Genomic DNA, 13,132 nt, shown 5'->3' with positions numbered 1-13,132 from the left:
GAGGTCTTGGATCTTGGGGACGCCTTTGACTCGTGGTGGGTGGGGGTGAGTGGTGATTTGGGGAAGAACCCGTCCCACCCGGTACCTTAAGTCAAAGGTGCAAGCGGTAGTACCGCTTGTAAGAGCGGTAGTACCGCTTACCGGTACTTGCCCGGTACCTCGAGCAGTAGTACCGCTCTAGGGCAAACTCCTGACAATCATCAGGTTACTGCACCGAAGCGGTAGTACCGTCCTGAGGACCGGTAGTACCGGTCTCCAAAGCTCAAAAACACTCAGATTTTGGTGTAGACTTGTGCTTTTAGACTGAATTGGCTCAAGAGGTAGGTATTGGCTTAGGATTAGATGTCGGAACTGTTAAGGTACTACTCAACCAAGCTTGCAAGAATCAAAACACGAAAAGCCAAGTTTGGGTGAATCTCCCACAAAGAACATGGATAAAAGAAAAAGCAAAAGCAAAAAGAGAAAAGAAACCAAAGGAATCAAAAGCTCCTCAAAGAGGAGGTTGGTAGCCGAAGCCACCGTGTAAGAGTATAGTAGTGTGAGGTAGCCGAAGCCACCGTGTAAGAAAAACCAAAAGCAAAAAAAGAGAAAAGAAACCAAAGGAATCAAAAGCTCCTCAAAGAGGAGGTTGGTAGCCGAAGCCACCGTGTAAGAGTATAGTAGTGTGAGGTCGCGTAGATGTATCTAGGACTCACGGCTACAACTCAACATGAAGCTCATTAGTCACTTAGTTGACAAATAGCATATGTTTTGAATTTCTTTATGCATTATGGGGGGAGGGATAGCTCAATAAGTTTAAACCGCACTCCCCCTATGATCATGCGTGCTTTACATCTAGACATATAGCACAAAAGTGGTATGAGAATACCCACTCTCGACACAATGTCCGGATGAGAAGCACAAAGGTAGGGAAGCGAACCTTGATGTTGACCGGTAGAGTATGAGTCCATTGTCTTGTCGGTCTCGATCATTAAGGGAGTGTTGATATTTTAGGTGCTTGGGGTTCCTATACCGTTGGACCCCTTCATATCTTGCTCTTGAGTATGTCTTGACGTACTTTGCTTGAGTTATGAAGGAGCCTTGACGCTTTTGCACACCGACAAGAATGGACCATAGGGATAGATTCTTGTGAGGTCCCTTGATCTTCATCATGGTTTAGGTCCCCGCCTTGACTCTCATTATTGTTGATGCCGAACTTGAGGTTGTGGTAGAAGTTGACTCTCACTTGGTTGTTCAACGGAAGAAGCTTGGCCTTGTGGTGTAGATGGCTCCACATAGGTGGAACTTGGTCCTTCCCCGGCACTCGTAGAAGGTAGCATTTGAGGTCGGCGAGTGCCAACACCCATCCTTCCTACGGTAACCGGGGGAATTGCATCTCCTTTCTCACAAGAAGCACTTCACTCTTCCAAAGAACTATCATCTTCATCAAAAGTCACATCACAAACTTCCACAACCAATCCAATGGACTTGTACTTCATCATCATGTTTGAGTGGCTTCAGTTAAGGTTTGGCTATCTCTTTCGGCAACCCCATGGTGTTGGGGAAAGAATATGGCTAGGAGTATATGTTGGATTCCTTCTTTGCCAAGGAAGACATCCAAGATGTAGAACTTGAACTCCATTCCATTGTTGCTCCTTATTGCGAGGATCATGGTGTAGAACTTACGTTGAACTTGATTGACAAACTTCATCATGGTCCATTGAGACTCACTCTTGAACTTGTGATAGATATGGTTGTCTTGGCCTTGTGAGGATCCCCATGCATTTTCCTTCAACGCAAACCCTACAAACACGATCTCTAACAAGGAAGCATTTTCTATTAGTCCGAGACCGTGGCCTCTCGGAGAGACTAGCTCCAGAAGAGGACCACCACATGTTCATTGTAAATGGTACAAAGACCTAAGCGTGTGAAACGATGAACAGAAAGAATTTTGTAAACAAGGGTCTTGGCAAGGTAGGGTGTTATCACCACTTTGTCAAGTGACATAGGCATACCCAATGGGCCTGCCGAAGAGGGTACTCGGGGTTTACTGAAGGCCCACGACCCGAAGAATAAGAAGATTCGGAAGCCCAAGATACTGTTAAGGAAAGCTAGAGTTGTAATAGGAGTCATCGTTTGTAATCTTGCGGGATGAGTTAGAAACCCTCCCGGACTCTGTAAACTTGTGTATCATGAATCCCTCGGCTCCGCCTCCTATATAAGGGGGAGTCGAGGAACAAAGAAAGGGGAGAAAAACCGAATCATTGTCTCTCAAACCCTAGTTTTTACATTGTCGAGCACTTTTCGGCTGAAACCTTCGAGATCTACTTGCCCTCTACATCCAACGAAACCCTAGTCTACAATCCGTAGGCATTGACAAGTTAATCCCTTGTCAATTGGCGCCGTCTGTGGGAACTAGAGGTTGCAAGGAGCTGATCTCGATGGCACGTCCAGAATCATCGACTTCGTCGGTAGCAAGCAATGCGATGGATCGAGGTAAACGGGAAAAAACTGATTTAGTCAATTTTATTCCTCACCCGCCCTCCCGTTTGGATGCATGTGCGTATCTGGAGGAGCCCATCGTCATGACGTTCGGAGAATTCCGATTTAGCGTCAACAAGGAAGGATCTTATCGTCTCGAAGTTCCGATCTCGTCGGAATTTTCAGCGATCGATTCTGACTTTTCGTCAAGCGATGAAGAGTTTTCGTCGCCACGTTTCATCAACACCAAGGTAGGCAGAAAGCTCGCCAAGATCTTCAGCGACACATCCTTCGGGTCGTCTGCGGACTCCTTTATAAGCAGCGACTCCGACAGCGTCGATAGCTTCAACTTCATCGACAAATCTGCTGCCATTGGAAAGGTCTTCACCAATCTTAACGATGGTGTCACCAATCCTGATAAAAACCAACACCCAAAATATCATCAAGTCTATGCAATCGAGGAGGCAAGTCGAGCAGAACCAGAGACGTCAGAAGCTTTCGATGACTTGGGAAACCCATACGTCGATCCCGCTGATCTCACAAGAGGACTAGGCACTAAATACGTCGGGTCTTCACCTCACGAAAGAGTTCAACTCCCGCAAGCAGCGTGGGACAGAGCCGCAAGAGCCATGAACGGTACAGAACCAATGACTACAACCGCTACTGTCGAAGAATTACAGGCCTATCAATATAGACTTGCTCGGGTGAGTAGGGAATTGGAAAAACAAACAGCTTCCCTGAACAGAAGAAAGGAGGCAGCTTCTGCGTCAAGTAGGCGAAGAGCAGAACTAAGCCGACAATCAGGAACGACGGGAGACAGTCATAGAGAGGCTCGAAGGAGAGCAAGATCTCGACTGCAAAATATACCCGAAGCAGAGAGGGAGCATCTGGTCCAAAATCTCGACATGTCTTTCATGACGATCGACACAGGGGAAATATTATCCCTAAAACACCAGAAGCTGGGTACATGGCCACACAAGCTTATATCCTCGCGTCCAGACCACCCCCTGGGGATCCGAGAGAAGCGCTATTCAACATGGCAATGGCAGGAGTTGGAGTTATGGGAACAGCATTCACAGCTACACCTCCCGAAGGAACTGCAAGGCAAAATAGTCCACGACCCACCACAGCAGTGCAAGATCCACCAAGAACAAGTGGGGCAAGAGATACGGCGGCTCAAGCAAGGGTAGACAGAGCGTGACAATAAAGAAGAGAACATCGGCATTCACCAGAAGTCGCCGATGAAGATCTGTGCGGGCTCCCGTGCTTTACGAGACGAGTCCGAAAAACTCGAGTACCGTCAGGATTCAAGCTACCCGAGAACTTCAAAAAATTCGACGGTCTACAAGATCCTGAAGATTGGCTCGTTGACTACCTCGAGATGGTGAAGTTGATAGGAGGAACCAGGGCAACAGCCATGCAAAGCATCCAGGTACATCTAAGTGGAGCCGCACGCTCTTGGATAAAGAAACTTCCCCCAGGTTCCATCGACAACTGGGACAGTTTCGAGTACGTCTTCGTGAGAAATTTTTGGTCCACTTGCAAGAAACCAGCATCATTGGAAGAGTTGAGGGCGTGTAGACAGAAACACGACGAACCCATGAGAAAATATATACAGAGGTGGAACATCATCAAAAACTCGGCAGAAGATATATCTGACGAGAGGGCAATAGATGCGTTCGTAGCAGGAATTCGACGAGCAGATTTTGTCGAAGACCTAGGAAGTACCAACCCAAAAACAATATCAGCATTAATGGAAATAGCAAACAAGTGGGCAGATGGAGAAGATGCTATACATAACAAGCGACACAGGTCGCCAGAGGTGGACCGTAGTCGAAATTTTCAAAATAGAAGGCGATTTTCTCGCCAGTTTTACAACAATGATGCTCCTGGCCACATATCGGCTGGATTCCGAGGAAACTCTGGAGGAAGCAATCAAGATAATTACCAAAGAAGTAACGAGCAACAAGGCGACAACAGAAGCGACTACCGCGGTAATAGGCAAAATAGTGGACCAAGGTTTCAGAGACCATTTGTATCTCCCGAGGAAATGATGAATGGACCATGTCAGATGCATTTCTACCTTGATAATAATGGGAAGAGGCAGTCAGGACATCTGCAGAAAGATTGTCGAAATTTTCAAGCAATGCTGCGAGCCGCAGGAATGGCCAACGCTCAAGCGATGAATAGAAACCCCCAGGGGCCAAGGAGCGAGATACATCTCCCACCTCCTCCCGCAATTACGGACGAGAATCGGCACCAGCTCAGAATAGCGGCAGCACCACAACCACCTCCATATGTCGACCCTAATTCTAATGGTGCAGTCTTGATGATTCAGAAAGCTAAGCCATCTAACAGGGCGCAGAAAGTAATTTCGCGGCAAGTATTCATGGCAGAAAAGATGCCTCCACCAACAGTCGAGTACCTAAATTGGTCGGGACAGGATATTGGCTTCACAATTGCGGATCACCCGCAGCAGGTTCCTCGACCAGGGCAATCCGCACTTATCTTACCCGCAGTAATTGCTGGGTTCGACGTGTCGAGAGTCTTCATAGATGGCGGCAGCAGCTTAAACCTTATGTACGCAGATACATTAAGGAAGATGAACATATCCATGGCAAATTTAGCACCAACTGATACACGCTTTCACGGGATCACGCCAGAGAAACCAAGTTATCCGTTGGGCAAGATTAATCTTGACGTTCAGTTTGGGACCCGAGAAAATTACAGGATAGAGAAATTGGAGTTTGAAGTCGTGGATTTCCCGTCGCAATATCATGCTTTGTTGGGACGACCAGCGTATGCCAGGTTTATGGCGGTACCTCATTACACGTACTTACTGTGAAGGTTGCCTGGACCCAGAGGGCCAATCACAGTCAAAGGGAGCTTTGCGTTAGCTGACAAGTGCGACAGAGATTTTCATCAGCTCGTCGAAACCTTCGGGATGCAAGCAGAATATATGGCGCCAAGGCTCACTGATTACGATGTTTTGCCAGACACAGGGAGGCCGCTCAGGGAACCAACCTTTAACACGGCGAAGGACTCAAAAGAGGTGCAGATCCACCCGACGGACCCGAAGAAAACAACGTCCATTGCAACAAATATGGACCTCGCATAGGAAAGCGCGCTCATCGAGTTCCTCCGTGAGCACTGGAAAATCTTCGCATGGTGTCCAGCTGACATGTCAGGAGTACCCAGGGAACTTACCGAGCACCACCTAAATTTGGATCCTATTGCGAGACCAATCAAACAACCTTTGCGGCGTTTTTCGGAACCAAACCGCAAAGCTATGCTGTCAGAAATCGATCGACTCAAAGATGCTGGTTTTATTAAAGAAATATCTACAGAAGCCACGTGGGTAGCTAACCCCGTGATGGTGCCGAAGAAAAACACGAAAGTCCTTCGCATGTGTGTCGACTTTACGTGCCTCAATAAACATTGTCCAAATGATCACTTTCCCCTACCAAGGATCGATCAAATTATCGACTCCACGGCAGGATGCGAACGTCTTTCCTTCTTGGACGCATATTCTGGCTATAATCAGATCCGGTTAAAGGAAGACGATGAAGCCAAAACAGCGTTCATCACACCATATGGCGTGTTCTGTTACAAAACAATGCCTTTTGGTTTGAAAAACGCGGGAGCAACATATCAGCATATGATGCAGAAATGCCTAGCAACACAGATTGGAAAAAATGTACAAATCTACATCGACGATGTCGTTATAACTTCAAAAAAAGGGGGAAACATTGATCGAGGATCTGAAAGAAACTTTTGCCAACCTCGACAAGTTTTGTCTCAAGCTGAATCTGACGAAATGTTCCTTCGGCGTTCCGGCGGGAGAACTCCTCGGGTTCCTAGTCTCAGCAAGAGGAATTGAAGCGAACCCCGAAAAAATCCAAGCTATCGTAACAATGCGGAAGCCAACAAAGTTGAAGGAAATACAGCAATTAACTGGGCGAGTCGCAGCTTTAAGCAGATTCATCGCCAGACTGGGAGAAAAGGCGCTACCGTTCTACGCCCTAATCAAGCAAGGCGAAAAGTTCCAATGGAACGAAGAGGCAGACAGGGCTTTCGAGGATCTTAAACGAATAATTTCGACACCACCAATCTTGGTGGCGCCAAAAGAGAAGGAACCTCTCCTGCTGTACATTGCGGCTACACCCCAAGTGGTTAGCACAGCGCTAGTTGTCGAAAGATAGGAAGAAGGAAAACTCCATGGAGTGCAGAGGCCAGTATATTTCATCAGTGAAGTATTATCACCCTCAAAACAACGGTACCCGCAATACCAGAAGTTGGCATATGGAGTTTTCACAACAGCAAGAAAACTACGACACTATTTTTCGGCACACCCGATAATAGTAGTTAATGAAGCTCCTCTATCAAATATACTAAACAACCCAGAAGCTACGGGTCGTGTCTCCCTTTGGGGAATAGAGCTTTCCCCTCGGGACATCACGTATGAGAAAAGAAAGGCCATAAAGTCGCAAATTTTACCAGACTTCATCGCAGAGTGGATGGAGTTACAAAATACAGGACCTCCAGACTTGTCGAGAACCTGGACTATGAACTTTGATGGGTCCAAAAGGTTAGAAGGCGCTGGAGCAGGCGTAATTCTGGTATCACCTGAAGGCGACAAATTAAAGTATATCTTACGGATGACGTTTCCAAACGCGTCCAACAACGAAGCAGAGTATGAAGCTCTTATACATGGGATGAAGATGGCGAAAGCTTGCGGTGCAACCCGACTGAAAATCTTTGGCGACTCACAATTGGTGGCACAGCAGGTCATGAATCAATGTGACGCAGTCAACGAAAGTATGATAGCATACAAGGAGATGTATAATGAGCTAGAAAAGCTGTTTGATGGATGTGAGGTAAATCATATCAGCAGATTGAGCAATGATGAAGCCGACACCCTTGCAAATATTGGGTCGCAATGTTTGGCGATTCCTCCAGGTGTGTTTTGGGAAGAAATAAGCGAGAGATCCACCAAGCCGTTAAAATCAAAAAAGAAGGAGAAGGATGCAAAACCCTCGGGTGCTGCAAAAGAATCACGGGACGAAGAAGAAGAGGAACGAGAGCTAGTCATGATGGTGCAAATTCCATGGATGCAAGCGTACATATCATATATCCTAAGGAAAACAATACCCGATGATCCAGTTGAAGCAAGGCGGATAATTAGACGTTCTAAAGCTTTTACTGTGGTCAAAGGAGAGTTGTACAAGCGAAGTATCTCGGGTGTGCTACAGAGATGTGTGACACCCGAAGAAGGAAGAGTAATTCTGAAGGAAGTACACGAAGGAGTATGCGGCCATCACGCAAGTAGTCGAGCTATTGCGACTAAGGTTTTTCGAGCTGGATTCTACTGGCTAACAGCAATTGAGGACGCGAAGGAAATAGTGTGAACTTGCGACGCGTGCCAGAGATTCGCCGCCAAACCTCACTCTCCGGCAGCAGAATTAATGCCAATCCCATTGTCTTGGCCCTTTGCTCAATGGGGTCTCGATATGGTGGGAAAACTACACAAAGCTTCGCCAGGAGGATATGAGTATATGCTTGTTGCTGTCGATAAATTCACCAAGTGGATAGAAGCAAAGCCGATAAATTCACCGGACGGCGCGTCGACAATCAAGTTTGTGAAAAGCATTGTTTTTCGATTTGGGGTCCCTCATAGCATCGTCACAGACAATGGCAGCAATTTCACATCCAAGGAGTTCAAAGCATACTGCGCCGAAGTGGGCATAAAATTAAGTTTTGCGTCTGTCGCACATCCGCAGACCAATGGTCAAGTCGAAAAAGCCAATGGTATCATCTGCAATGGTATCAAGAAGCACTTGCTGGGTCCACTGGAAAAAGCTCGGCATACCTGGCCAGAAGAGTTGCCAAGCGTGTTGTGGAGCATCCGAACAACACCAAATACAACAACACAGGAGACGCTGTTCTTTCTGGTCCATGGAGCTGAAGCAGTACTACCGATAGAAATAGAACATGACTCTCCAAGAGTAACAGAATATGATGAAGAAACTTCGAGAAGAGCTCTAGAGGACGATGTCGACGCACTCGATGAGGCTCGAGACGAAGTGCTGTCACGAGTCGCCAAATACTAACAGGACCTGAAAAACTACCACAGTCGACGATTGCGACCAAGATCCTTTCAAGTTGGGGACTTGGTTTTACGACTCAATCAAAAAAGCCATGAAAAACTTGAGTGACCATGGCTTGGACCTTACATCGTCACAGAGGTAATCGAAGGAGGAGCATATAGAATCAAGGACAAGAAGACGGGGATCGCTGAGCCAAATCCTTGGAACGTGGCGCAGCTCAGGCGTTTCTACGCTTAGATGCCGAAATATAGTCTCCTCTGTAAATATACAATGTAGTGAAACGCCCGCGAGTTTTCAGACGCACTCTTTTCCTTTTTCGGGGCACCGAGTGGGGCCGGGAAAGGTTTTTAATGAGGCGGGCTCGCGGTGCTGCAATATAATAAAGATAGTGGAATTATATATCTTTTCGATAGGCTCGGGGGCTTTTACCCAGAAGATACAATATATATATCTCGCTTTGGTATAAAGTACCTCGCCAAATAAAAATATGTCGCAAAATAGCGATCAACAGAAAGCTCAGGGTTCGCACCCGCAAAAATAGTGCACAAATATAATTTATCTTGCCTTGGGACAACCTCGCATTATAAAAAGAAAAGAAAAACATCGCCATCAAAACGCCCGGGGGCTTGGCACTGAAAAACAGAAATATATTGACTTTACAACATAGATTATGTCTACTACACACAAGATACAATCCTTGGAGTAACAAAACTTCAAGGGTTACCCAGTATATTATCTATCGTTAGCCGTTCATTATTTATCGTGCGAGTGCTATGTTCCGCATAACTGCCTTTCACGAAGAATTCGGCGTCCAGTCGAAGAAGTTCATCCATCATATCCTCAGCAACAGGGTGACAATGTCGTCATATTTTCCGAAGTTCCTTTTTCTCTTCGCCATCTTCGCCAGGCACTTCGGAACAATTTGACTCATGTCTAATTTCGCGCAGCAGATTTTTATCATGATCATGGCAAACCTAGCGCCAGCAGCTAATTGGGCTCGTACAAATCCATGGATTCGAGGGGCATCTCGAAATTGTTCCATCAGAGTGGGAAGGGTCTCTGGCATCTTATTACGCAGAAACATGGTCCCGTAAACTAAAGACAAGGTCCTCGTGCAGAAGTCGAGAAAATCGCGGACCTGAAGCGCACGATCTTGAAACCTGACGATTTGGCGAGTCCGTTCAGGCATGCCCCAAAAATTTGAACCATGATCACGTGCAAGCCTCAGAAGAGCATTGGAACGAGCTTCAACACGTTCATCTTCAGTAGCAGCATTTAAGAAGGCACCTATTTTGACAGAATCAGCGGGCAGCAAGAAGACAAGGAAAAAAGAAAGATAAAGCATAACAAAGATATCGACGCACATCTGCCATATCCAAGCTAGCATCCGTCGGCGAGTTGAAGCATAAAATTCTCTCGAGACGTAGCTGCAGCAGCATCCGCAACCGCGGAGTCCCTTTCGGCTATGGCATCTTGAGCCTGTTGGAGTGCAACCTTTCTCTCCTCGGAGGATTTCCAAGACTGTTCCATGAGCATAAGCGATTGTTTCTTTATAAATTGGAGTTGCTGCCGAAGCTCTTCCAAATTTTGCACTGAATCTTTGCTCGACGAATCCTCACCAAATTCGACAGCAACAGGTTTTTCTTCGAAAGGGACGAAGGAAAAACCCCGGAAGGACCAGGTGTTGCAGTATAGTTGTCAAAAATCAACTGAAAACAAAATTTTCAACATCAATCATTAAGGAAAGACAGATTTCCATTCATTCGGAAAGTATGTACATGTCTATTACAAAAGAAGGACCTATGGAAAACTACTGAAGCAGCCACCACCAAAGAACACTATGGCGACAGTGCCAAAAGGGGAGAGGAACTACAGAGAAAAAGCAAAAGTCGTCTACTTGACCTCCGGTTTTGAAGAACTCGGAGCAGGCGTTGGCTTATATCCAAGAGTGGCGAGGATCTTCTTCGAACTGGGCTTCGCCGCTTTAATCAGCGACTGCCACTTCTTCGTCTTGATCTCCCCCGTGTTGCCAACTTTCGACCAGTCGACTTGTTGTTGGCTCTCCGCAATTAAGGCCATCGTACCCTCGACACCAACTTTTAGTCCCTCTTGACGAAGTTGGAGTCCAAGGTCTTCCGGGGAAGTGAAGCACTTGGCGAGAGCAACAAAAGTTGCAGGTTCCTCTGTTTTCTTGAAAAAATATGGGAAAAGCCGCGACAAGCCAATCTTAGCTTCAGAAAGGCCATCGCAAGCCTCATCGCCATGAATTTCAAGAAGCGAAAGAGCGTCAAGGAGTTGATCACCCTCAGGGTTCTCCAGCTCATACTCTTGGTTTGTTCTCCCTAAGTAAAATAAAAAGATAGTTGGTCAAGCAAGAAGAAGGAACAAAGACGACGCAAGAAAGCATCAAGGATGTGGACACTTACTAACAAAACATCGACTCTGTGATTCTAGTCGACGAAGGATTTCTTCCTCGCGAGCAGCGTGCTGGGCTACATTTTCTTCTAGAGCCTTTTTTGCGTTGTCAAGTTTCTTTTGAAGATCCTCAACGGTAGCAGCATCAGCTTCGGCTTTCATGCGTGCCGATTCACTTTGCTCCAATTTAGCAGCAAGAGCGTCAGCACGTTTGCTGGTTTCCGCAAATTTCTCTGCCAATGTAAAACAGGCGAGTAAAAGAACTGCAGCAAAAATAGTGACAGAATATATTTGACAAGGAAAAAGAAGGCACCTTCGAGCTGGGCAGCATAATCGCGGTACCCGATAAATTGGGTACCGAAGCGGATGAGCTCTTTCATAAAAGGCTGAAGAAATCATCATGTCGAAAGATCAATATAAGAAGAAGAAAAACTCGACATCAAGAAGCGAAAAGGGAGGGAAGTTCAAAGTAGTAAAATCAATACAGAACAAAAAAAATAGCTTACCTCTTCCATCAAAGGAGTCGAGGAACAACCAGATAGCATGGTTGGTTCCTTGGATGATTCCAACCTGGCTTTCTTTGGAGAAGGGGCTCGGGGGCTCACAACTGGAGTTGGATGTTCCAGGTCTTGTTGGGGAGGTGAAGTTTCATCACCATCAGGATGAGCTTCTGAGACAACCAAAGTATGGGACGTGCTCGTTCGAGCAGTCGCATCAATAGGCACATCTTCCTCTTCATCGCTAATATAATAAATTCAGCGACAAGATGAGAAAACAGTTCGGAAAAATATCGACAAGGGACAAATGCAGTGCATAAAAAAAAGAGAAGAAGAGAAAAAACTTACGAGCTAATGAGGGCAGCGTCATAAAGACCCAAAGCCTTCTCCCCGGCATCGGGCACAATCTTTTCGGCACGGGAAGTATTGGCTTTGGAGGCGCCAGAGTCAATAGTTTCATCTCTTTTCCTCTTGCCTTTCGGAGAAGCACCAGGAATAGACGAGCGTGTCGATGAAGTAACCTACGTTTCATTCTCTTTTTCAAGAGAAGCCGCGGATTTTTGGGAACCCCCGACTCCACTTTCAGGGCGAGAAGGACCCTGGTTGTCGTTGGTGACAACAACCATTTCTTCGACTTCCCCGCCTTCGGGAAGGGGAGGAAGAGAAGTTAAAGTAAGGTGACCCTGTGGAATATAAAGAATATCGACAAGACAGTTATATTTCGCTACCAATAAAGTGCTCAATAGAAGTAATTTGGGAAGATGGCACGATAGCTGAGAAGAACAATTACCTCGGGAAGAGGATTGGCACCACAAAATGGCTTAACTTTGCAACAAGATGGAATGGTGTCCTTCTTGTTAAGCTTGGAAATTCTTCGAATTAGCTTCTCCAAGTCTTTTGCAGGAAGATCTGCGGAGAGCCTCTCGACGTCTTCATCACCAGCATACATCCAAAGGGGATTTTTTCGAGCTTGCAGAGGCTGCATTCTAATCCTAAGGAAATAGGCTGTGATTTGGATACCCGACAGCTCTTTGCCACGGGTACTTTGCAGCTCACGGATGCGAGTCATCAGCGCCTCTGTCGCCAATTTCTCTTCTTCGGTAGCTTCAGCATCCCAGGAGCGGCGGCGAAGAATTTTGGTTTTTCCGTCAAAGGGGGCGATGTTGTACTCTACTGAATCAGAGCTTTCTTCATGCACATACAGCCACTTCTTTCACCACCCTTGGACGGAATCAGGGAACTTGACGTCGAAGTAATCAACATCAGAGCGAACACAGATAACGACGCCGCCAATATTATAGGCGACGCCGTGGGAGCCATTGCGGCGGAGGCAGAAGATGTGTTTCCACAAAGCCCAATTAGGTTGGACTCCAAGGAAGCATTCGCACAATGTGATAAAAATCGACACGTGCAAGATAGAATTGGGCGTCAGCTGGTGAAGCTGAAGCCCATAAACAAAGAGAAGACCGCGAAGAAACTCATGGATAGGAGGGGAAAGACCGCGGATGAGATGATCGACGGAACTAACCCGGTACTCCATTGGAGGAGATGGGTAGCTCTCCTCGTGGGGGAAGCGTAGCGCGTCCTTCTTCTTGGCGAACCCCAGCTTCTTCAGCAGGTTCATATCTTGGCTGGAGATCTTGGATCTCTCCC

General features: G+C 46.6%; 1 long non-coding RNA gene across 1 annotated transcript; it reads right to left on the bottom strand.

The window, feature by feature from the left end:
• Positions 1-11,115: 11,115 nt before the first annotated feature.
• LOC124708856 lies at positions 11,116-11,540 on the bottom strand. Its single transcript, XR_007005358.1, has 3 exons — positions 11,489-11,540; positions 11,296-11,368; positions 11,116-11,215 (listed from the first exon to the last, which is right to left on the bottom strand). It is a non-coding gene; the product is annotated as an uncharacterized LOC124708856 (long non-coding RNA).
• Between the last annotated feature and the right edge of the window lie 1,592 nt (positions 11,541-13,132).

This window comes from Lolium rigidum, chromosome 4 (genome assembly GCF_022539505.1).
Source record: "Lolium rigidum isolate FL_2022 chromosome 4, APGP_CSIRO_Lrig_0.1, whole genome shotgun sequence".
NCBI lineage: Eukaryota > Viridiplantae > Streptophyta > Magnoliopsida > Poales > Poaceae > Lolium > Lolium rigidum.
This window is presented reverse-complemented; position numbering and strand designations above follow the sequence as displayed.